This window comes from Marmota flaviventris, chromosome X, assembly GCF_047511675.1.
Source record: "Marmota flaviventris isolate mMarFla1 chromosome X, mMarFla1.hap1, whole genome shotgun sequence".
Classification (NCBI taxonomy): Eukaryota; Metazoa; Chordata; class Mammalia; order Rodentia; family Sciuridae; genus Marmota; species Marmota flaviventris.
Genome location: NC_092518.1, coordinates 43,122,613 through 43,149,930, shown reverse-complemented (window position 1 = coordinate 43,149,930; position 27,318 = coordinate 43,122,613).

Sequence of the window (27,318 nt, the reverse complement as noted above, 5' to 3'; positions counted from 1 at the left end):
ATGCGGAAAAAGCATTCGACAAAGTACAGCATCCCTTTATGTTCAAAACTCTAGAAAAACTAGGGATAACAGGAACATACCTCAATATTGTAAAAGCAATCTATGCTAAGCCTCAGGCTAGCATCATTCTGAATAGAGAAAAATTGAAGGCATTCCCTCTAAAATCTGGAACAAGACAGGGATGCCCTCTCTCTCCACTTCTGTTCAACATAGTTCTCGAAACACTGGCCAGAGCAATTAGACAGACGAAAGAAATTAAAGGCATAAAAATAGGAAAAGAAGAACTTAAATTATCACTATTTGCAGATGATATGATTCTATACCTAGCAGACCCAAAAGGCTCTACAAAGAAACTATTAGAGCTAATAAATGAATTCAGCAAAGTGGCAGGATATAAAATCAACACGCATAAATCAAAGGCATTCCTGTATATCAGCGACAAATCCTCTGAAATGGAAATGAGGACAACCACTCCATTCAACATATCTTCAAAAAAAAATAAAATACTTGGGAATCAACCTAACAAAAGAGGTGAAAGACTTATACAATGAAAACTACAGAACCCTAAAGAGAGAAATAGAAGAAGATCTTAAAAGATGGAAAAATATACCCTGTTCATGGATAGGCAGAACTAACATCATCAAAATGGCGATATTACCAAAAGTTCTCTATAGGCTTAATGCAATGCCAATCAAAATCCCAATGACATTTCTTGTAGAAATAGAGAAAGCAATCATGAAATTCATATGGAAAAATAAAAGACCCAGAATAGCAAAAACAATGCTAAGCAGGAAGTGTGAATCAGGCGGTATAGCGATACCAGTCTTCAAACTATACTACAGAGCAATAGTAACAAAAACAGCATGGTACTGGTACCAAAACAGGCGGGTGGACCAATGGTACATAATAGAGGACACAGAAACCAATCCACAAAACTACAACTATCTTATATTTGATAAAGGGGCTAAAAGCATGCAATGGAGGAAGGATAGCATCTTCAACAAATGGTGCTGGGAAAACTGGAAATCCATATGCAACAAAATGAAACTGAATCCCTTTCTCTCGCCATGCACAAAAGTGAATTCAAAATGGATCAAGGAGCTTGATATCAAATCAGAGACACGCCATCTGATAGAAGAAAAAGTTGGCTACGATCTACATACTGTGGGGTCGGGCTCCAAATTCCTCAATAGGACACCCATAGCACAAAAGTTAATAACTAGAATCAACAAATGGGACTTACTCAAACTAAAAAGTTTTTTTCTCAGCAAAAGAAACAATAAGAGAGATAAATAGGGAGCCTACATCCTGGGAACAAATCTTTACTCCTCACACTTCAGATAGAGCCCTAATATCCAGAGTATACAAAGAACTCAAAAAACTAGACAATAAGATAACAAACAACCCAATCAACAAATGGGCCAAATACCTGAACAGACACTTCTCAGAGGAGGACATACAGTCAATCAACAAGTACATGAAAAAATGCTCACCATCTCTAGCAGTCAGAGAAATGCAAATCAAAACCACCCTAAGATACCATCTCACTCTAGTAAGATTGGCAGCCATTATGAAGTCAAACAACAACACGTGCTGGCAAGGATGTGGGGAAAAGAGTACACTTGTACATTGCTGGTGGGACTGCAAATTGGTGCAGCCAATTTGGAAAGCAGTATGGAGATTTCTTGGAAAGCTGGGAATGGAGCCACCATTTGACCCAGCTATTCCCCTTCTCGGTCTATTCCCTAAAGACCTAAAAAGAGCATGCTACAGGGACACTGCTACATCGATGTTCATAGCAGCACAATTCACAATAGCAAGACTGTGGAACCAACCTAGATGCCCTTCAATAGACGAATGGATAAAAAATATGTGGCATTTATACACAATGGAGTATTACTCTGCATTAAAAAATGACAAAATCATAGAATTTGCAGGGAAATGGATGGCATTAGAGCAGATTATGCTAAGTGAAGCTAGCCAATCCCTGAAAAACAAATGCCAAATGTCTTCTTTGATATAAGGAGAGTAACTAAGAACAGAGTAGGGTCGAAGAGCATGAGAAGAAGATTAACATTAAACAGGGATGAGAGGTGGGAGGGAAAGGGAGAGAGAAGGGAAATTGCATGGAAATCGAAGGAGACCCTCAGGGTTATACAAAAGTACATACAAGAGGAAGTGAGGGGAAAGGGAAAAATAATACAAGGGGGAGAAATGAATGACAGTAGAGGGGGTAGAGAGAGAAGAAGGGAGGGGAGGGGAGGGGAGGGGTGGGGGATAGTAGAGGATAGGAAAGGCAGCAGAACACAACAGACACTAGTATGGCAATATGTAAATCAATGGATGTGTAACTGATGTGATTCTGCAATCTTTATATGGGGTAAAAATGGGAGTTCATAACCCACTTGAATCAAAGTGTGAAATATGATATATCAAGAACTATGTAATGTTTTGAACAACCAACAATAAAAATTTTAAAAAAAGAATTGTAATGCAAAAAATATGAATGTAATGCACTCCACTATTGTCATGTATGTAAGAAATAATAAAAAAATAAAAATAAATAATAAAAAAATTCAGCATTCTGATAGTTTATATCTGAAAACATTATGTGCCAGTTATTTATCAGTAGTTCTTCTGTTTCATGTATTTATTGATTTCCCTCCTTTGTGAATGAAGTACTCACTCAAACTTTGTGTTTTAGTTAATATAAAACTTGTATCCTTACTTTTGGTGAATTTCACATATTTTGAACTTTTTTTTTTGTACAAGGGATTGAACCCAGGGATACCCAACCACTGAGCCACATCCCCAGACCATTTTATTTTTATTTTGAGATAAGGTCTTACTAAGTTGCTTAGAGCCTCACTAATTTGCTGAGGCTGGTTTTAAACTTATGATCCTCTTGCCTCAGCCTTCTGAGCCTCTAGGATTATGGGTGTGTGCTATTTGTCCTGCTTGGACAAAATATTGTAAGTTAAATGCACATAACCAATATCATCACTGAATATAATTGTGACATTAGTGCACACTGAACCTGTCAATAATTAAACAATAATGAAAAGTTCAAAACAATTCAACATTCCAATGTAATCATTCAGTAAACCAGAAATGAAGTAAAGCATCTTCAACTGGCTAGCCACATAAGCAAGAAAGCAGGAGTACATAAGATGGTGAAATACTAAGATGAGGCATCACACATCCTACCCAGTAACGAAAGAAGGAACAATAGTAATAGATATAAAGAATACAAGAGCAAATTTTATCACAATATTCAGAAAATGTGATTACTCACCAAGAGAAGGAAAATCAATAGAAAAATAATATCAGAAGTTAAAAAGTTGATTTTGTTGGGATTATATCAAATAATTATACAATACTTAATGTTTTTATGTAAATAATAAAAAATTTAAAATTCTAAAACAAAAGAGCACATTCTCCAGGTGCTGTGGCACACACCAGCGGCTCAGGAGACTGAGGCAGGAGGATCATGAGTTCAAAGCCAGCCTCAGCAAAAGTGAGGTGCTAAGCAACTCAGTGAGACCCTGTCTCTAAATAAAATACAAAATAAAGCACATTCAAAGTAGTGATGATAGGATTTTCAAGATACCTAGAAATAAGCTTATAAAAAAGATTTCATTATCAAACCAAATGCAAAACTTTGATGAAGCCTTGGAAAACCTGAATATATGTGCATATTATATTCTAGTATAAGATATGAGAAAAGTTTTAGTATAATAATTGACCTTAAAGGTAATCTGGAGTGAAAAATACAAAGCTAAAGAACAATTATATAAATAAGATAGTACTGAAGCAAATAAAATAATGAAGAGGAAATTGCACTGAGTGATAGTAAACTAAATGCAGCAATTAAACAGAGTTGTTCTGGAATAGGAATTAATAAATTAATCAATGGAAAAGAATGACTGGTCCAGAAATCAATCTAAACATACATGAAAATTTCATATGCTATACAGTAAGGAAGAGATGGGACTAGTCTGACAATCTTAATTCATTTCTTCCTTTCTTTCATTTCTCAGTACTGGGGATAGAACCCAAGGCCTTATGCATGCTAGACAAGTGTTCTACCACTGAGCTATATCCCCAGCCCTTGTGTATTTTGAGACAGGATCTCACTAAGTGGTGCAGGTTTGCAATCCACCTGTCTCAGTCTCCTGAGTAGCTGGGATTATAGGGATACAATCTTGTACCCAGCTAGAGAATTAATTTCTTACCTTCAGAACAGATGAGGCTTTATAAACACCCGTCACCCCTATCACTGCTTTCACCCCTGTAAGACCTCAGGGAGGAATGGCCAACTAATTCTAGGAGTGCTTCTTGCTTATTAATTCTTCTCCAGGGCACTGGGAGGTGAGAGCATTGGTTTTAGGTGGGAGGCCTTGGGTCAGCCAAAGGCCCTAGACCCTGACTGCAGTGGAGTGGTTAATTTCTGCATGAGGGCAGAGGCAACATTAACACCAGTTATAGTGGGCTTCATAGAGTCTGACCGGCACCTGCCATCACCACCGCTTGGAGGCCTTGGGCAGGATGAAGCTCTTGCACTTCTTTCTGAGAGGTCTCCTGGATTCGAGAGCCATGGTCCAAGGAGGCAGAACTCAGATCAGCAGGAAATAGTAAGTTCATTTCATTCCAGGAATCAAGACAAGGATCCTTAGTGAGTATTTAGAGAACTATCCATTCTGGAACAGTGAGGATTCCACAGAGTCCCACCCCAATGGTATCACGCTGAAATCCTTCCTCACGTCCCTTCAGAGGTCTTAGGATGGTGAGGGCTTATTTAGAGTGGGGGTGGAGGAAACTCAGTATAGCAGGTGGGGATAGGGACCAATTCCCTGTCAGGAGTCAAGATGGAAACCCCAAGGCAAGATGAAAGGCACAGTTCACTCCTGAACAGAGAGGTCCCATAGAATCTGAACTTTGCTCTCAACTATGGGAGGCCCCAAGCAGGGTTGTCTTGTGGAGTCCTCTCTTAACTATCTCCATAGGGGGATCTCTGTGAGAATTGGACTTAGTTTGGAGGTTGACTCCATTCAGCAGAGGGATGAATCCCATGTCCTGCCATTAGTCTAGGTAAAGAGCTTGACCGGAGGGTTGAGACAGGATCCCAATTAGTTGCCCAGCCTTGCAATCCAGGAAGTGAGTTCCTTGGTCTAAGTGGGAAGTCCTTGGGTCAACAATTGGCAGAGAGTGTGACTGCTCAGCAGCTGGAGTCAGTTGAAGATCCTGAGTGAGAACTGAGGGGACCAACTACCCCATAATATAGTAGGTCCCATAGAGTAATATCTCTGGGAATTGCTTCCTAGAGTCTGATGTGGCCCCTTACCTTCTCCTTGTGGGATCAGGAGATAGGTTAATAAAGTAAACAGAAGAGTTCTGGCTGTGAACACCTTCGGACTCCAGGAATAGAGTTCAGACTTTTCATTGACCCTGTCAAACACAGTCTTGGTGCCCAGAGTATGAGGGACATAGGTAGGTAAAACCCATGGGAGAGAGGCATTGCCCTGGAAAGCTAAATCCATCCCAGTTCTCCTAGATACTCCCACACCTCCACAGGAAATTGGGAGAAATGGTTTTAATTTTTTTGCCTAATTCTACTGAGGCTATATGAGGCTTTGGATTTGAAGGATAGACTTGAGCTTTCCTTGTGGAGGGTAGGGAAGGTGGTAGTTTGAATGGGGGCAGGCTGAGGTTGAGCAGAACAGGCCCTTCCAAGACCTAAGGCAATGACCTCTGAATGTGAACTGAGTGCCACACCATCTTCTGCTCTTTCTGCCAAGCCTATTTCCAACAGTAAAAGGATCACCAGGAGATCCCAGGAGGTCCTCAGGGGACTGTTTCAATTCCAGAGTTACTCTTTGACCTTGAGTTGAAGGAAGTGAACACAGATGTCATGGATAAATGTTAAATCCTGGATAAATGTTAAATCCTCATCAACAAAATGGAGTTCTCCTTTGCCAAGGGACTGCGCTTGCCCAAAACTGATATTTGTTGTTGTTGTTGTTGTTGTGGTGGTGGTGGTGGTGGTGGTGCAGTGCTTAGAGACTGAACCCAGGGCCTCACACATGTTAGGCAAGTATTACACTGAGCTACATCCCCAGCCCTCCAAAACTGGTATACTGATGTACATTCTTGATGAGATTTTTGTGAAGAGCAATTTTGTACTTGAAAAGGACATCTGGAATATGCTGAACAAATTGAAGATCCTGAGATGAAGCACATTTGTACATATGCATGTACAGAACGCTTTCCATCAAAGACTTGTAGCAGCAACAATATCTGAATTTAAGGCAGTTGCCTAACTGTGATCTTATGCACTATGAATTCCTAAAGGTCCTCAAGTCTACACTTATACCAGAAAGACAAAAGTGTTGGAATTTGTGCACAAGCTCAATAATTTTTACCTGTGTTCCCATAGGTCACTGTATTAAGAGGTTTTTTTTCTGTACCAGGAATTGAACCCAGGGGTGCTTAACCACTGAGGTACATCCCCAGCTCTTTTTTATTTATGTATTTATTTTTTTGATTGATATAGGGCCTTGCTAAGTTGCTGAGACTGGCTTTGAAGTTGCGATCTTTCTGCCTCAGCCTCCTGAGCTGCTGGGATTACAGGCATACACCACTGTGCCCAGCTATTAAAAGGTTTTAACAAAAGATAAGGACAGAACCCAAGTCAGAATTTCAGGTCATATCAGTATTGATGCTGTGTATGTTGCTGGGGGGCATGGTCACTGCCAGTGGTACAGCTAATGCTTTTGCTATCACCAGCAGCAGACACAAGTGAGGCAGAAGCAGATTCTTCACTTTATGTTTGAAATAGGAAGTCAAATATCCTATAGTGAGTGCTGGGGTTGTGGCTCAGTGGTAGAGCACTTACCTTGCATGTGTGGAGCACTCGGTTAGATCCACATCACCACATAAATAAATAAAATAAAGGTATTGTGTTCATCTACAACTAAAAATTTAAAAAGAGACTCCATTTCATTATTAAAAACAAATGCTGAATATTTTCTCTGATATAAGGAGGCTGACTCACAGTAGGGTAGGGAGAGGGAGCATGGGAGACACAGATGAATTCTAGATAGGGCAGAGTCTAGATAGGGCAGAGGGGTAGGAGGGAAAGGGAGGGGGCAGGGGATTAGCAAGGATGGTGGAATGTGATGGACATCATTATCCAAAGTACATGTATGAAGACAAATGTTGGTGTCAACATACTTTATATACAACCAGAGATATGAAAAATTGTGCTGTATATGTGTAATAAGAGTTGTAATGCATTCCTCTCTCTCTCTCTCTCTCTCTCTCTCTCTCTCTCTCTATATATATATATATATATATATATATATATATATATATATATATACCCCCTATAACGAGAATATATATCCCCCTCACTGAAATGTAAGGGGGACACAAGATATATTCCATTGGGGTGCTTGCTATAGACTTAATTGTGTCTCCCAAAAATTCGTATGTTGAAGCTCTAACCCCCAATGTGATTTAAAGACAGGGCCTATGAGGAGATAATTAAGGTTAAATGAGATAATAAGCATGGGGCCCAATACAATTAGTGTTCTTTTAAGAAGAAACTCCAGAGAATGCTTTCTCTCCTCATGTGAATGTGCCCAGGAAAGGCCTAGTGAGGACACCAGTTGTAAGGTTGCCATCTTCAAGGCAGGAAGTCTTTAGCAGGAAAAGGCCATGCTAGCACCCTGATCTTAGACTTATAACTCCAAACTATGAGAAAATATATTTCTGTTGTTGAAGCCAATCAGTCCACAATATTTTGTCATGACAGTCTGAACAAATTAACAGTGGTCTCATTTCATTTGGATAAATTAGTGATTTATCTGTTATTTATTATCTTTCAGAGTACTTCTTCATTTAATAGAATGTTCAATTGGTTTCAGAATTTATGCATGATTTGGCTAAACATTTTATTGTTTTCTCCCAGGTAGAGAGTATGAGTTTTACTATTTTCCAAAACTTTCTATGTCAGTTTGTGGTCTGGAAAAGGCCATATGGTATTAGGATAGGTTGCTTATTCAAAATGTACAAAAAATTCACCAATAAATATTTGCAATCTAAAAATGGGGGGTATAAATATGGTTATATCCTGACTTTTCCCCTTCCTTTTCAGTCTATTGTTCTATGAAATAGATAAATATACACATGAATTTCCTTAAGTATTCAATAACCTAGAGAAAACAAAAGCCTGATAAACACATATAACGACCTTTGCATTTATTTGTCAAACACTGATTGAATACCTGCTGTGTGTATGTTGATTTGCTAACTGTTGAAGTTTGTATGATAGTAAAAAAACATTCTCCCCTTAAACTATGCACACTCAATACAGAACACTTCTTACCACAAATGTGGAGGTTTTCAAATTTGACTAATTTTCTGATTGTCTACAGACACCATCTAGGTGTACTACAATTCAATTCAATTCTATACATAACTGGAGTTAGCAAAGACCCCATGGGTTAAGGGAACAGTCCCAACAAGTCTGTCCCCATGGATTTGGATATGTTCACCAATCTGGAAGCTCTCGGAACCCCATAGTCCAGGATTTTTATGGAAACTTAATCATGTAGATGTGATTGATTATTGACTCTTTTTTGGGGGGAGGAGGGGTATCAGGGATTGAACTCAGGGACACTCAACCACTGAGCCACATCCCCAGCCCTATTTTGTATTTTATTTAGAGACAGGATCTCAGTGAGTTGCTTAGGCCTTGCTTTTGCTGAGGCTGGCTTTGAACTAGCGATCTTCCTGCCTCAGCTGCTGGGATTACAGGTGTGCACCACTGCGCCCAGCTGATTATTGACTCATTTTATAGTCCCTCTCCTCTTCCTGGGTGAAAGGAGGTAGATCTGAAAGTTCCAAGTTTCTAACCAAGGCTTGGTCTTTCTGGTTACCAAACCCCCCATGCAGGAGCCCACCCTCACTTACCTAAATAGAACAAAAGACACTTCTGTCACCCAGGAAATTCTGAGATTAGGAGCTCTGTGTCAGAAACTGGGTCAAAGATCAAATAGCAAAATGAAAGATGCTCTTATAGCATCCCATCACTCAGGAAGTTACAAGGGTTTTAGGAGCTCTGTGTCAAGGACTGGGGGCAGAGATGAAATAAATATTTCTCATTATTATATATCATAATAGAACAGAAGTATAAGGTAATATATCACCAAAAGCAAAGGTAAGAAATTATAACCCTCAAATTACCAATATTGTTTAAAGAAAACAAAAGAGGATATTATAGGAAGAAATTAAGAGAAAGTAAGACAAATTGTTTTAATTTTCCACAAAAACCCAAGTGTGAAAGTTAATTCCATGTATATATTATGTGTATTAGTGTTAGTGCAGGTATATATGGATGAAGAGATGCATTAAAAGGAAGACCAACAGAATATAGAAAGGTGGTCAAGAGGGAGGGAGGAGGGAAAGGCATAGGAAAGTACTGGGGAATGAAATGTACCAAATTATTCTATGTCCATATACAATACCACAACAAATTCTGCTTATATATAATTATAATGCAGTAATTAAAATAATAATAAAAGTGAGATCAGCATATAGCAAGCAGATCAAGGAGAGGGAGGAAGAGAGGGAAAAGGAAGGCACTGGGGGATGAGATTGATCAAATTATATTATGTGTGTGCACAAACATGGCATAATGAATCCCACTATTTTTTTGGGGGGGTGGGTACCAGGGATTGAACTCAGGGGCACTCAACCATTGAGTCACATCCTCAGCCCTATTTTGTGTTTTATTTAGAGACAGGGTCTCAATGAGTTGTTTAGGGCCTTGCTGTTGCTGAGGCTGGCTATGAATTCACGATCCACCTGCTTCAGCCTCCCAAGTCTCTGGTATTAACAGGTGTGCACTATCATGCCCAGCATGAATCTCATATAATTATAATGCACAGATAAAAAATTAAAAAGAGAGATGTATTAAAGGATTGCCTCTGTTTGTTTCTGTTGCCATAACATATTACCACACTTGGTATCTTAAAATAAAACCCATTTATTTTCTCTGTTTTCATGATCTACAAATCCAGAAATGTTATAGCTTAACTAGGTTCTCTCTTTAGGGTCTCTTGAAACTGAAATCCTTTCCATTAGGGCAGGTGGGGAAGCCTTCCTTTCTACAGGCTCTGGGGACGAATCTGCTTCCAAGATTTCAGAGATTATTGGTAGAATTGATTTTCTTGGGACTGTAGGATTGGGGTTCCCATTTCTCACTGAATGTCAGTTAAGGTTCTTTCTCTCAGGAACTTCAGACTGCCTGCATTCTTCTCACGTGGCATCCATATCTTCAGACCAGCAGTTACATGTTGAGTCTTCATGCTTCAAATCTCTCTGACTTCCTTTCTCTTCCACACTCTACTTTTAGTGTGATTATATCAGGTCCACTTACATAATCCAAAATAAGGGCCCTATCTTAGGATCAACTGATTGGTAAACTTAATTACATCTGCAAAGTCACATAACATAGTCACAAGAATACACCACAGAATAAGGATCATGGGAGCCAAAATTCTGCCTAACACAGTCAGAAAAAAAAATAATTTCAGTCACCTCAAGGTAGAAACATTTCAAATGATCTCTACTTTTCTTCACAGACATTCCTGAGTTATTTGAATTTTGAGAATGATTCACATTTTCTAATTATAATCAGGAAAAATAGCTATTCTACAGGGAAATAAAGTGCACTTGGCAAGAGCCCTGGCTCTTCATTACAGATTAGTGTTTGGTGATGCAGGTGGGACTTCTGTAGACACCTGGTGAATCTAGAGGATATGTTATCCCATCCTGTCACTTTCTTGCTGAAGATTATCCAACTGATTTCCATACTTTCCATAATCTGGGAAATGCTAAAATTCATTTTTGTGAATTGAATCCTATGTGGGAATCTGTGTGTCACTCCATCCATCCCAGATGCCAAAGATAGTGTACTGAGCCTTTGCACCGGTTACACAATTTGAGTTTTTCAAGCCATTTTCAGAAGATCATTTCTAGCATAGCCATATGAAGATAAGTAAAGGCTAAGGGTATAGCTCAGTTGCAGAGAGCATTTAGCACATTTGAGGCTCTGGGCTTCATCCCCAGCACTTGAAAAAGAAAAGAAAAGAAAGAAGTTCCAATTCTGGGCTGGGAATGGCACAGTGTGTACTTAGCATGTGATAGGCACTGGGTTCGATCTGCAGTGCTGGGTTCGATCTGCAGTGTACACACACACACACAGAGAGTCAGCTGAGAATGATGACACGCATGCCTTCTAGTTCCAGCAACTTAGGAGGCTGAGGCAGGACAATTACTTAAGCCCACAAGTTTAAGACCAGCCAGAAAAGCATATTGAGACCCAGTCTACAAAATAAATAAAGTTTGGAAGTCACAGAAAAGCCCAGATTTTTTTCATTTTCTTTTGGGGAGAGTAGGAAGATTAGCTCCCAGTTATGGTGTGCTTGATTAACTGGCCAAGGCTAGTAAACCTCCTTCCCTGGTGACTCTCAGGCCTGACGAAAGAGAGAGAAGAGCAAACCGAGTCATGCACTGGTCTCTTCTGGACTAGGGGGTTAGCATTTCTGGTAATCCAGTCTTCTAAGTCCTAGGATTCCTGTTTTCTCATAAGAGATTAGAATAAGTGACCATTGTAGAGAATGAAGCCAGCCTTCCCATATTCTTTTCAATAACCAGGGATGTGACAGTCTTGAGTATTCCCTTTGAAGGAAGGGGAGAGTCTATGTTTTGTTAGGAACCCCCTGGGGTTATCAGAGTGAACAATCCATTCAAGTTAGGACTTCAGCATATGTAGGGTGAGCAGAGGTCTGCAAAACATCTGGGGTTATTGATGGCTGCAGCTGAGAACAGAGGCCACACAGGAGGCCTCTGTTTGGGACAGAAAAGATCTATCTGTATGGGGCAGACTTTGCAGAGACACTGAATGTTCCTATTATGGGAGAAGCCTACTATAGGTCTTCCCTTAGGAATAGAGTAGAATATAAATCTATATAAAAAAATTAAAAGAAAAAACATGCTTATGTAAATATTGATCTTTGCAAGAAGCATAAAATATTCATAGTAATCACCTCTTATAGTAATATCAAGGGTCAGGAGAATATGAATTTTACATTCATGTATTACCATGTGAAAATTTTTAATTTTATGATAGGCCTATAATATTCATACTTATAGGGCACAGTATTATAGTTCAATATACATATATAATGTGTGATAATCAAATCAGAATAAGTGGCATTTTTATCTGCTCAAATATTATCATTTCTGTGTTGGGAACCTCCAAACTCATCTCCTCTCATTGTTTTGAATTATATCATTAATTGTTATAGATTATAGCCATTCTGTTGTGCTACAGAACAGAACTATTCCTCCCCATAACTGTTTTTATGGTATGTATTTTCCCCACTTCCACTCATCCCCCTCCCCCTTGCCTTCCTAACATCCAGTGATCTCTATTCTACCCTCTACTTCTACATAATCAGCCTCTTTAACTTCCACAGATGAGTGAGAACATGTGGCATTTGTCCTTATGTACCTAACTTATTTCACTTAATAAATGTCCTCCAATTCCTTCCATGCTGCCATATATGAAACAATTTCATTCTTTTACTCTGAATACTATTCTATTGTATATATGTACCATATATTTTGTTGTTTGTATTGTGGCAGAGAGTGACCAAGGTCTAGCAACCTGTCCCCTGGTTTTGTGTCTTCCCTGGTCTGTGGCCATGGACAGAGGCTTAATAGTGTCTCCCAGCCTTTGGCAGGCCCCTCAGTCCTGTTCCAAGTATATTGTTTGCTCCATCCCAGGGAAGAAGGCAAGGGCCATGGGGAGAGGTCATAAAGCTCTTCTCCACCTGACATTGACTCTCAGTTGGATTCCACAGGTGTATTGGGTCACTTACTTTTTGAATCCACATAGCAGTTGTCTTCAAAACCCCTGAATATTTTTTCTTTCTGATGATCTGGGAATTATGAAAAATGTGTGTGATACAGCTAAGGAAGAAAAAATACCTTCACTGTGAAACATGAGAGCCAAGGTGAGTGGGAAGGCCCGTGGAATGGAGCATGTGATATTGACGTTCCTGGTGGAAGTGAGGAGGTTGCAACTGAATGTGTGTTTCCCTAGGAACAACGGCCCCTCCCTCTCTGCACAGCCCAGCTGCTGTAACACTGAGTTTATTACTTCCAAGTTCCTAAATTAACCCCATGATCACAGCAGTCTCTTTCTTAAATCATTCTACATTCATTCCAGCCTTGTTGAGACAACTGCTCAGACATAAGTATAGCTCTGTTGCATGAAGGATGCAGATTCATATGGAAAATTGGATTCATATTTCCTTCCACCCCCACATCCACACTCCCCACTCATTTCTATATTAAATCATTCCAGTCGCAGAAGCCCACTGGGTAAATTCATTCTGCATTCATCTCAGCCCTGTCCAGAAAGCAAACCGGAAATTGAAAGTACAGCCCTGGGCCATAGGATCACAGTATAATAGGGACAAGTACATTCTTAGGCCTCTCCACCCACAACCTCCATGCCTCCAGACCCCCAGGCCACACCCACTCAATCTCAAGCACATGTCCTTCCAAAATGCTCAGTAAAATATGTGGAGCCAAAATAATTAATTATTTAAGCATTTACTTTGGATAAATAAAAAACAAAACTAGAGGGCAGTGGATTGTGTAAATGGATTTATTTCCCTTGAGTGTCTCTGTTTTACCGCTGCCCAATCTCAGAATTGAAAAGTTTACAGCGAGCTATATCCCAAATCTGCGGGTGACCTGGCCCTAGAAAATCTTGAAGTGAAATGGCCTGGGATGTGTCCATGCTATAACAAGGAGAGATGAGTGACTAAGCAAAGCTCTCACCTCAAGCACTTGGTGAAACATGTCAGTGATTTCTAGAATAGTGATCACACAAGACAAACATGGATGATACATGGGTGAAGGCTCACCTAACAAAACTCCCTGAAATGGTGAGTTCTCCATGGAGCTCACCATGCAACTTAGAATAATTAGGGGAGATAACTTCATCCTCCAAAATAAAAGAAAACAGACACCTTCCTCCTATTCCTCACTGGAGGTGTTAAGAAATTAGACTTATTCTATAGGAGAGCAGGAGACAAATCACCAAGGTCACAGAAGCCATTATTCCAGGAAGATGTGATGAATAATAAGACCAGAAAGACCTAGCAGCCACAAGTTGAGGTCTCACAAGGTAGTGAGCAGTCCATACTTTTCTATATCTCCCTTGGCCCACTCTTAGAGTACATGAAAGGCTTTTTATCAGCAGTTAAAGTATTTCTTGGCCTGGGGGGTAACTCAGTACTAGAACATGTACTTAGCATATGCAAGGCCCTGTGTTCTATCCCCAGCACAAAAAGTTGATGTATTTCTGGTGTGTAGCCATGACTGTATTTCTGCTTTTTTGACCTCATCCTCATCTCTCTTTCTCTAGTTTTTCTTTTAGTCAAGCCTCCCAGCCTTATATGCAAGCTTCAAACTCAATGCCATGTTTCTGTTTGGTGACCAGAATAGGAGTAATAACAAAAATGTCAACAACAACAACACCCCATACTGAACAAATGATAGTGGGAATTATTTCAATTCATTTTATTGGGCTAAAGTCTACATTTTTTTCAAATATTTAGCAGCCTCTTCTGATCTGCAGAAGAAAACATAAAAAGCAAACATTTTATATAACTATCATAAGATTTCTATTGTGTCATATAAATAAGTATATTATATGTATATGCTGCATACCTATAATACATATGCACAGGCATGTGTATATGAATACATGTCAAGAAATAGAATATTACAGCCTTCCAGAAGCTTCCTGTATTCCCCACCCACTTTCTTTTCTGTTCCATCTAAGATTTCACTTTAAGTTAAGGACATTATTAAATATATATCAGCAATTTTTAATATATTATAGAAAACATATATACACACTTAAAGTAGTAATTAAGAAGTATACACTTCTATAACTACTGCATAGCTTAAAGAACAGAACACTTTTTGTAATTTACATTTAGTATGTCTTTTGACTTTTGTTAAAAACCTTTACCTTATTTTATTGATACTTAGAGTATCTTCATTTACACCCCTAGACTCTATAGTTTTGTCAGTACCTAAAGTATTTCATATGCAATCATGTGATACTTCTTTAATTTTTAAATTGTGTTTTATAGCTATATTGGGGCTCTTTTTGATATAATTACACAAGCATGAAACTTAATTTGCTCCAATTCAGTCCCCAGTACTTCCCCTTCCTCTTCCCTCCCCCATTCTCTTTCTTCTGCTCTACTTGTCTTCCATCTATTCATTTATATAGAGTTTTAAATTAATGCATTATAGATACACATAAATGGAAATCCACTTCAGTATATTCATACATGTACATAGGATAGTTTGTCAGTTTCATTCCACCATTCCTCCCCTTTCCTGTCCCTCATCCTTCCTTTCCCCCCTTCTCTACTCCACAGATTTCTCTTCTATTTTCATTGGACTCTCCCTCCCCTTTTTCCTCTTATTTTGCTCTAGCAAACATCTGACTCTTGATTTTCTGGGTCTCGCTTAATTCACTTAGCATAATGTTCTCAGTTTCATCCATCCATCAGCAAATGCCATAATTTCATTCTTCTTTATGGCTGAGTAAAACTCCATAGTATATATACATGCCACATTTCCTTTATTCATTCATATATCGATGGTTATCTAGGCTGGTTCCATAACTTGACTATTGTGAATGACACTGCTATCAATATTGATGTGGCTGTATTGCTGTAATATGCTGATTTTAGACCTCTTGGATATATACTGAAGAGTGGGATAGTTGGATCATATAGTGATTTCATAGCTTTTTTTAAGCAATCTTAATACTGCTTTCCAGAGTGGTTGCACTAATTTGCAGTCCCACCAACAATGCATGAGTGTACCTCCTCTATCCAACATCCTCTCCAGCATTAGTTATTATTTGTATTCTTGATATTTCCATTCTGACTAGAATAAGATGAAATGTCAATGTCGTTTTCATTTGCATTTCCCCAAATGCTAGGAATGTTGAATATTTTTTCATATATTTGTTGGCCATTTGTGTTTATTCTTTGTTTACTTCTTTTGCCCATTTATTGATTGGGTTGTTTGTGGGGTTTTTTTCATGTGAAGTGTTTTGAGTTCTTTATATATTCTGGATATTAATGACCTCTCTAAGGAGCCTCCCATTCTGTAGGTTCTCTCTTCACACTCTTAATTGCTTTCTTTTGCTTGCAGAAGCTTTTAAATTTGATGCCATCCCACTTATTGGATTCTTGATTTTAATTCTTACACTCTAGAAATCTTAATAAGAAACTCAATACCTTGTGCCTGTAAGTTGGAGTGTTGGGCTTACATTTTCTTTTAGCTGCTGTAGAGTTTCTGGTCTAATCCTTAGGTCTTTGATCCACTTTGAGTTGACATTTTTGCAGCTTGAGATAAGGGTCAGGTTTTATTTTTCTACATATGGATATCTGGTTTTCCCAGCACAATTTGTTAAAATGTCTATATTTTCTCCAGCATAAATTTTGGCAACTTTGTCAAATATCAGATGACTTTTTATGTGGATTTGTCTCTGTGTCTTCTATTCCATCGTCTTCACTTCTGTTTTGGTGCCAATACCATGCTGCCTTTGTTACTATAGCTCTGTAGTATAATTTGAGTTCTGGTATTGTGATTCCTCCAGAATCACTCTTCTTGCTCAGGAATACTTTGGCTATTGTGGGTCTCTTATTCTTCTAAATGAAATTTAGAACTTCTTTTCTCTAGTTCTGTAAAGAAGGTCATTGATATTTTGATGGGGATTGTACTGAATTTATATAACACTTTTGGTAGTATGTTCATTTTAACAAGATTAATTCTACCTATCCAAGAACATGAGAGGTGCTTCCGTCTTCTAAGGGCTTCTTCAATTTCTTTCTTCAGTATTCAATGTAGAAGTCTTTGACCTCCTTGTTTAGGTTTGTTCTCAAGTATTGGGGCAGGGGGAGGTGGTATTGTGAATGGAATAATTTTCCTAATTTATTTTTCAGCAGATTCACTATTGGAGTACAAGAAAGTTATTGATTTATGTATGTCAATCTTGTATCTTGCTATTTTGCTAAATTTGTTCATCATTTCTAGAAGTCTTCTGGTGGATTTTTTGGGGTCTTCTAAATATAGGATCATGTCATCAGCAAACAGAGATAATTTGATATCTTCTTTATCTATTTTTATCCCTTTAATTTTCTTATCTTGCCTGGTTGCTCTGGCTAGAGTTTCAAGGATTATTATGAACAGGAGTGGTGAAAGTGAGCATCCTTATCTTGTTTCTGTTCCCCCCGCCCTCCAGGGAATGCTATAGATTTTTTTCCCATTCAGCATGATGTTGGCCTTGGGTTTTTATAATATATAGGCTTTACATGTTGAGATAAGTTCTTTCTATCCCAGTTTCTTAAGCATTTTAATTATGAATGGTTGTTGAAATTTCTCAAATTCTTTTATGCCTCTATTGAGATGATCATATGATTCTTGTCCTTTATTCTATTTATATGGTGAATTACATTTATTGGTTTTTCTGTTATGATGATCTTGAATCTCTAGGATTTCTGTTTGCTGATGACACTATATTTTTAATGAGCATTTGAATGTGGTTTGCCAATATTTTATTATGGATTTTTGTATTTGGGTTCATCGGGAATATTGGCAGTCCACTGCAATATCTATTGTGCACACAGCCTGTCCTGCTTACTTTTGACTTGATACTTTTGCTCACTTTAATGAAAGTCATTTATCTTGATGCTAGTAGCTATATTTCTTCATTTTTATTGTTCCAAAATTCCATTCTATGAATATTCCAGAATATATTCATCAGTCCTATTAATCAGAAACATTTATTTCCAGCTTCAAAGTATCATGAACAATAATGCTATAACCATAGTGAAAAACTTTACATTAAAGGATCTCTGAGTAGTATTTACTTTTAAAATTGTCCTAATATGTATAACTTAAAATAAGATTGTTTTAATTTTTGACAAAACAAAAAGGCCACAAAACAATCATGATTTTTCCTATTGATTAAGATATCTTTATATGGTTTTAGCATGACAGTAATTTTCCTGGTTTAAGCCATCTGATGGACAAGAGGGCTATACTAAGTGGTTGACATATAGGTAGAATATATAATGTGGACATACTAGACAAAGGGATGATTCACATCCTGGTTGGAATGGAATGGGACAATGAAAGATTTCATCATACTACTAAGAATGTCACAAACCTTAAAATTTAGGAGTTGTTTATTTCTGGAATTTTCCATTTAATATTTTTGGCCTGCAGTTGATCACAGGTAACTGACAGAAAACAAAAAGTACAGATAAAGTTTTATAATATTTAGCATCATCTTGTTGAATGCTATGCAAAATAATTGTTAGGATTTTTGTGATTGTGTTAAATTCTTAAAATAATTCAGGGAGAACTGACATTCTTACAATATTAAGTTTTTCAGTTAGTGAACATAACGTATCTCCCTACTTATTAAAGTTATCATTAATATCTGTATTTGTTTTCAAGGGCTTCCATAACAAAGTTCTACTCATTTAAACAATGGAAGTTTATCATTTCACAGTTCAGGAGGCTATAAGTACAAGATCAGGTTAATGGAGTTAGTTGGCTCCTTCCAAGAGCTGTGATGAAGAATCTGTGTCATTCCTCTATCCTAGGTTCTGGTAGTTCCTTGCCTCCTGGTAGCATAACTCCATTTGTCACATGGCATTCTCCTTGTATTCATGCCTGCCAGGAAAATTCATACAAATTTTCCTGTTTCATAAGGACAATAGCTATGCTAGTTTAGGAGCCCATCCTACTCTAGTTTTACCTAATTCCAAAGCCATATACACATTTTTCAGTCTTTTTTACAGTAGCTCTCCAATTCTCAGCACCAAAATCAGTATTAGCTTGTGCTACATAAAGTACAACAACGTGGTGGATTAAATCATACACATTCATTGTCTCTCAGCTCTGGAGGCTAGAAATTCAAAATCAAGGTGCCAGCAGTGTTGTACCAAAGTGTTTCCTTTGGGAGACTGTGAGGAAAGGATCGATTCCAAATCTTTCTCCTTGTCTTGGAAGTCAAGTCTCCTTGACTTCTCCCTATGTCTCTTCACAGGGTCTTTCCTCAATGTGTAACTCTGTGTCCAAATTTCCTCTCTTTATAAGGAAATTAGTCAGAGTAGATATAGGTCCAACCTAACTTTCTCATGTTAATTATACCTACAATGACCATATCTCCAAATAAGGTCACATTCAGAAGTACTAGAATAAGAACATCATCCTATGAACTGGATGGGGGTAGCAGACACAATGCAACCTAGAGAATCTCTGAATAAGGTTTTTATATTTTTTCCCTGTAGGTCTTTGTCAGATTTATCCCATGATCTTTGAATCAATTATCACTTTTTCGCCCCCAGTTCTGACAGCATCCTTCCAAATAGGCTCTTTGATATGCCATGTCATTGTATTAAGCATTTCTCTTTTCAAGTGAGCAAAATGCTATGCTTTCTCAGTAGAGGGCAGTGGAGGGACACTGCAGGAGGACGAAGCTTTCCTTCTATTTCCAGCAATGTTAGAGTGAGTCAGTGGTGTAGGTGTGAGGCCATCTGGTGGAACTCTGCGACAGAACTCAGGGTCCCTTAGCACAACCATGCAGCTTCTGTCCAGTAATAATCTACAGCCTTCTCAATGGAGAAAAGGGGGATCTGGGGCTGGGGTTGCGGCTTAGTAGTGGAGCACTTGCCTCACACATGTGAGGCACTGGGTTCAATCTTCAGGACCACATAAATAAAAATATTGCATTTATCTACAACTAAAAAAATGTAAAAATAAAAAAAGAAAATGGGGAATCTGAAGCTTTCTACTTGGCACCAGTGCCACAATACCTCCTACCAGCACATGCCCCAAGCCCTCTCCCTCATATCAGAGATCTGATTCCCTCTGCAGGCTCCAGTACACAGGCCTCTTGTGGCCTGAAGGGTTGAAGCTGAGCTTTTGCTCCCTCTGCAACCCTCTGCACATCCTGCCTAGAGGTTTCAGACCCACTCTGCCCACACATCTTACATGTACATCCTTGCCTCTAGTTTCTGGCCACCTGCTCCCTGTCTGTGCTCTGGAGGGCTGACTTCTGCTGGTCCAGAGGCTGAAGATCAGGTATAACCTGGCCACACTTGCCAATTTCTCTACTTTCCTAGTGAACTGAATTATACCTTATGCCATGAGGGGATCTGAACTCCTTCCAAGTGTTCCCTTCCTTAGATACTCTTCCCAGGCCTAGAGTATCGTAGAAAGTTTTCTTAGATCTTAAAATTACTCTGTATCATAGTTTAATCATTATCTGTGTTAAACTAACTCTGTAGAACCTGCTACATAGTTTATATCTAGTGATAGGACCCACACTGTTTTCTGATGTTATTGTTAGGATATTCATTCTCCATTATTCTTTTTCAAATACACAGGTTTGCAAATTTTATATAAATATGTGTATAATATATATTATTCAGTAGCCATATTTTTAGGCAGTGCTGGGGATGGAACCCAGGGTCTTACACATACTAGACAAGCCCACTACCACTGAGCTACATGCCAAGCTTCAGTAGTCATGCTTTAATAATTCACATATAGATTATTTTGAGTTTTCTATTCCATAATCAAATTGCCTATGAGTAATGACAGATTTGTTTCTTCATTTATAACCTTTACACTTTTATTATCCTTGTCTTACTGAGTGAATTCACATGTATAATAGAATTGTCAAGAGGAACAAAAAATTTCTTGTTCTCAAAATAGCAATTTCTGTATTTTCTTCAGTAAAGTTGAAGTTATATTTTTCAAGTGTTTGCTATTCATTTAAACTTTCAAATACATTGTGAGAAAATGTTGCATGTGTTCTCATTTTCTTTCATCACTGTGATATATTACACATATACAAAATGTGAATAAAATATAAATATGCATATAAAAATAGGCATAAATAGTCCTATATCATACTTCAAAGGATGTATTTTTCCCCCAAGTTTAGGTCTACCCAGAATGAATTTTCATTTATGATGCAAAGGAGAAGCCTAGTTTTTCCAAGACTGACTATGGGAAAGATTTCCCATGGTCTGCAGTGCCACAATAATCATAAATCAAGTGTTTCATATGCAAATTAGTCTGGTCAGTACCACACTGACTTCATACCTTGTTTTTTTCCAAATGAATCTTCATTTGCTTGGACATTTGAATTTTATAAAAATTTTCAAATTGGTTTATCAATTTCCACACACATACACACACAAAATAAAATTTTTATTGTATTATGTTGAATATAGTAATCAATTTTAGGAGAATAGGCATCTTTAAAACAGAATCTTCCAGTCCATTACCATGGAATATATCTCTATTTATTTTCCCTGTTTTATTATATCTTAGTAACATTTTGTTACTTTCTACTCAAAGATGATTTATATATTTTATTAGTTTTTCAAATAAGTGCATGTTTTAATTTGAGACTATATTGATTATTGGTTATATTTATTGAGGTATAATTTTAAATCAATAAACTTCACTATTCTTCTATACAGTTCTGTGAGTTCTGACAAAAGTATATAGCAGAATTACCTCCATAGGAAAAATGCCCTTCTGTAGACAATACCTGTCCCTACCACCAGCTTCTATTAAATGGCTGCTCCAAAGAGAAGTTCTTGGACAAGTAGTAGTCCTGCTGAAAGCAAAATTCATGTGGCAGGATATAGTCATACTTTGTCGTCATAGGTGACCTTGTGAGCAGAAGGTGGTTTAATGACTGATGACATCTGGGTTTGGAATGAAGGGTCTCTTTCCTCATTGGCTTTCCTAACAGTCCCTTACCATGTTCTTCTACCTTTCTGTCTTCTCTTTATAAGTTTTCTCCACTGGCTTCTTTTCTTCCTCCTTCAAAAGATTCTCCCCTGCCATTTCCCTTATCTATAGCAAGTAGCACTCCAGTTTTCAATGTGCATGCTTCCTTCTCAGAGAAGGCCTTGCGCTTCTCCCCACCACTCCCTCACTCCCAAATTTGGTAGGTCCTTATTTTTATGGAGTTCCACAGCACCCTATATTTTCCTTGACAATACATTCCCTACTTATAATTACTAGTTCAACATTTTGTAACAATTTGTTTAATTGTAAGATGTGCTTAATGCCTAACTTCTGAAGCACTAAATTCTATGTTGCTGTTTTGTGGACCAAAATTATCAAAATCTACTACAGGATCTATTATATAGGAATTGTTTAAGAGATGTGTATTCTTTGTCTATCTTTTGTTGCTATGATAAAATACCTGAGGTTGAGTGTTATTTGATAAAAAGTGGTTTATTTAGCTAAATTTTTTTAAAACAGGAGAATTTTTAAAAATTTGTTCTAATTAGTTATGCATGACAGCAGAATGCATTTTGATTCATTGTACACAAATGGGGCACAACTTTTCATTTCTCTGGTTATACATAATGTAGAGTCACACCATTGTGTGATCATACATATACCTAAGGTAATGATATCCTTCTTATACCACCATTTTTCCTATCCCCATGTCCCCCCTACATCCCTCCCCTTTACCCAATCCAAATTCCTCTATTCTTCCCATGCCCCCTCCTTAGCTCAAAATTTTAGAGGCTAGAAGTCCAAGACTGTGTGGCTCAATCTGTCCAGCCTCTGGAGAGCATAAGCTTGTCTGCTCACATCATAGCAGATGGCATCATGGAAGGAATGTGTATGAGAAATAGAGGTCACATGGTGGGACAGGAAGACAGAGAGGGACTCAAGGACCAGTCTCTTGCTCTTTTATAACAATGCACTCTCAAAAGAACTGATTTTATGAGATCAGCCTTACCTCTATCCTTGGGTGATGCATCTAATGATCTAACCACCTTCTAATAGGCCCTACCTCTTAAAAGTTCCACCACCTCTTTATACTGCTACATTGTGGGTCCAAGTCTTCAGCACATAAATACTGAAGGGACAAACCATACCAAAACCATAGAAGTGGGGCTGGGGTTGTGGCTCAGTGGTAGAGCACTCACCTAGCATGTGTGAAGCACTGGGTTCGATCCTCAGCACCACATAAAAATAAATAAATAAAATAAAATCATTGAATCCTTTTACAACTAAAAAAATGTAAAAAAAAAAAAACATAGAAGGTTGTTGTTAACTGGTTGACCCTGATATATCCATGATGATGCTACCCAAATGCCATTCCTGGTACTCCCTGTCCTTTTTCCTGGTACATTCCCTTTGCTCTTCTTCACTAATCTCCCCTCCATCTTCCCCTTTCTTTATTATTATACTTCTTAAGTGTGAGTTCAAATATAACCATGACTTCAGGTTACCACTATGGATAACTCTTCTACCTGATCCCTGCCCAACCTCTCTCCAGGTTTCTGGGTCCAAGTGTTTGAGTTTCCCCAGGAATATTCACTTGGAAGGCTAAGAGTACATATTAAAGTCTGTGAACTTGTTTCCTAACTCCACTCCTGCTCTATGTTCTACTCAAAATTTCCTCTTTCCCTTCTTGTGCTTAAAATTTCAACTCATAATACCATTATCTAACAAGTTTCCCAAGCCTCAAACCTAAGGATCATTTTACACTCATCTTTCTCCCTTCCATCTGGTTACCAACTGTGGTTCACTCCTAAGTGTAAAACACTCTCAACTCTATCTCCACTCCTCCATTCATCTACATTACTTCACAGTGAGTCCAGGGACACATCAAGTTTATGTTTTTTTTTTAATTTGTTTTTGTTTCTCACGCTTATTTCCTTGGATTTTTTAAGTGACCCCCTATCAAGTCTTCTCACCTTCAGGAACATTTCCCTACGTGTTATCCTCCAAACCACCACTGGAAAGGCCTATGCAGAAGGCAGAATATTTTTTTCCTCTGCTGCAAAATACTCACTGACTGCTTACTTTCCACCTTTAGGCTGAATGACAAATGTTACATTACAGCTTATTAGGAGGATCTTTGATGTAGCCTCAGTATTGAATTCCTAATGTACTCCAGTAACATCAGATCCCCCAGAACCTGGGCTCTGAGGCCTTTAGTTCATATCTATATATCACTGTTCATGATCTGTTGTGTCCATATTTGATATTTTCACATTAATCATCAACTCAGAGCCTGTTAGAAAGCAACATCTAGATTCTAGAAGCAAATATTGACTGCCGACCCTCCTATAACAAACATGATGTCCCACTTATGTGGCTTCCCTATTCATAAATAATTCATTGCTCTTTCCCACTACAAATTATTTCCATAGCAGCTTTGGTGACCCCCCCTCCATGATGGCCTCCACTGCAAAAACTGCTCTAATCACAAAATCTGTGAACTACCCAAAATGATTTCCTAAATACCCTGTGCTGTGCCAAGAATCCACATGAATCCTACTTCAATAGGAATGGGGGAACCATGGGAGACAGAATAAACTTGGGATGTGATTTGTATCATCATATCTTAACACATGCCCATTTTCTAGCACTTTCTCCTACAGTCACTGAAATTGTGAGTTTTGTGTTATTCCCCCTCTAATTATCTTCATTTGTATGCCTCCTTTCATTGCTCCTAACTACTCATGACATTTCTCAACTATCTACCATTACTCACCACCCCACCCACCACATACCTCAATCCCAGAGGAGGAGAGCTAGTGTATACAAGGGAAAAGTACCAAGTTCTTCCAGCAGTAAATAGTTTCAATCTCTGGTATGCCACAAAAGACAAAAGATGTATTTTCCTAGAATCCTAGAATACCAGTAACTGGGTGATCTTGGGTTTGGGTTCCAGGTAGTGAGTTGTTCTGGGCTGAATATTTGTATCCTCCCCAAATTCATGTTAATATTTAATCCCATAATACAATATTATTGAGAGGTAATGAAATGCTTGCTAACAAATTAACATTAAATTCAAATTATTGTTAAGTTCAAAAGTACTTTGTTTTAAATTGCTTATCATTATTATTTTAAAAACATATACATTACAGAAAATGGAGAATACAGATACACAGAAGAAAGTAATAAAATCATAGATTATAGATAATTCTTATTTAATTTTTATACATTTTTGTATTTTGAAATTGTATATAAAATTTGTAGTCTTAAAAATATTAAACATGCTAAGAGGCTGTTTTGTATTGGTTTTCATTGAGTTTTAATAAGTCTTTGGTTTTCTAGTCTTATAAAATCAATATTTCCAATTGCTGAAGTAATAGGGCCCATTGCTCCTGGTATTAATATGTTAATATGATTTGTAATTCTCTAGAGTTGTTCTAGTCTGTGACATGTGGGACTTGAGAAGTTAAGGTGCCAGGAAACAACAATAGCTTATTTTATGGAAGACCAGTATTTCTTTCCAAATAGCTGATATTAGATAGAATCACCTTTGTTTAACATGTAGGTGTAAGACAAGCCCACTGCTAAAAACACAGAATCCGTCCTAGTATTGGAGGCATCAATTTCTATGGCACACAGACAGATTGGACAGAATAAGATGAAGCCATAGGCAAGTCTCTCTATGGGGCTATAAAAATTGCCTGAATGAACCCATTTGTTAACCTCTCCTCTTTCTTCATAAGGTTGGTCACCAAGGTGTTCAGTGAGTAGAAATGTCATAATCTGACCCTGAATCCCCAATATATCTGTCATTTACTGTCTGGGCTTTGCCTGTGAGGATTATAAAGACCTTGCCTGGTATCTTCTTCACCTATAAGAAGATGAGGAGGGCCAGAGTCTTGGGATGGGGTAAGGGGCATGAATCAAATATTTAAGGGGGATAAGAATATACTGAATAAGGCAAATGTCAGAAAATATGCTGTTATATTTTGAATCTGGACTGTCCCCCAAAAGATAATGTATTAAAGGCTTGGTCACCAGCCTGTGGTGCTATCAGGAGGTGGTGGAACCATAAGGAGGAGGGTAAAAAGAAGATGGATCACCAGGGTGTTCCCTTGAAGGGCATTGTGGTGTATCAGTCTCCTCCGCTCTTCCCTCCCCTTCCATCCTGCAATGAGGTGAACAGCTTTGGTGCAGCAATGGTGCAGCCTCACCACAGATTCAAAGAGACAGAACCAAGTTCCCATGGACTAAAACCTCTGAAACCATAAGCCAAAAATGAATATTTCCTCCTTTAAGTTGATTAGCACAGGTGTTTTGTCACAGTATGGAAAACTGACTAATATGTAAGTCTTCCCTCAAACACTTGTCTGAAAAGTCGCATGGCTTAAGGCTGTGAGAACATGCTTTCTTTCCTTTTTACTGGTGATCCAGAATTTTTAAATGGGAATCATTGTCGCTAGAAAATATTGTTTGCCTTTTTCTCCCTCCCACTGAATTACCCAAAAGCAAAACCAAATTTAAACAAAACACCTCCCACTATTGTAATCTGCAGCCAATATCAATCTCTCAAACGGGGTCCTCCCAGCCTAAACTGGATCGTGGAACTTTACTTGGAGTAATGTCTGGTTTGTTTGTTTGTTGTTATTTTTGTCTTGGGTACTGGGGATTGAAGCCATGGGCACTCTACCAGTGAACTACATCCCCAGCTTTTAAAAGTTTTTATTTATTTTGAGACAGGGTCTTGCTGAGTTGCCTAGCCAGGGCTAGGACTTGGGATCTTCCTGCTGCAGCCTCCCGAGTAGATGGAATTACAGATGTGCTCCACCATGCCTGCCTCATGTCTATATTCTTGAAAATTATATAAATAACACCTATTCTTTTAGTTATGCATCCATTCAACACATACTTATTTATCTCCCAATATGTACCAAGAAGTATTCTAAGCACATGTAATTGTGCTAAAAAAAGTTTACTTAGAAAGGATTCTTGTCTTGAGAGGGAAGTGAACCAAGACCCTTTAACTCTAATATTTTAGGATTCTATTTAAGGTAATCACACGTTGATCTGTTTTACAAACTACAGCCCCTTGCACTTTATTTATTTATTTATTTGGAAAAAATTCATATTTTGTGTTATTTTGCTTAATCATGAGTTTTCTACTTTACATTCCTTTAGTAAAATTGAAAATGTGTGTGTTTATGTGCAGTTAGAAAAAACATCTTTTAAAATTTTTAATCAATGTGTCATAATTACACATATTTATGTGGTACAAAGTAATAATTTGACACATGTGTACAATATATAATGATCAAACCAGAGTAAATAGCATATCGATCTCATTAAATATTTAAA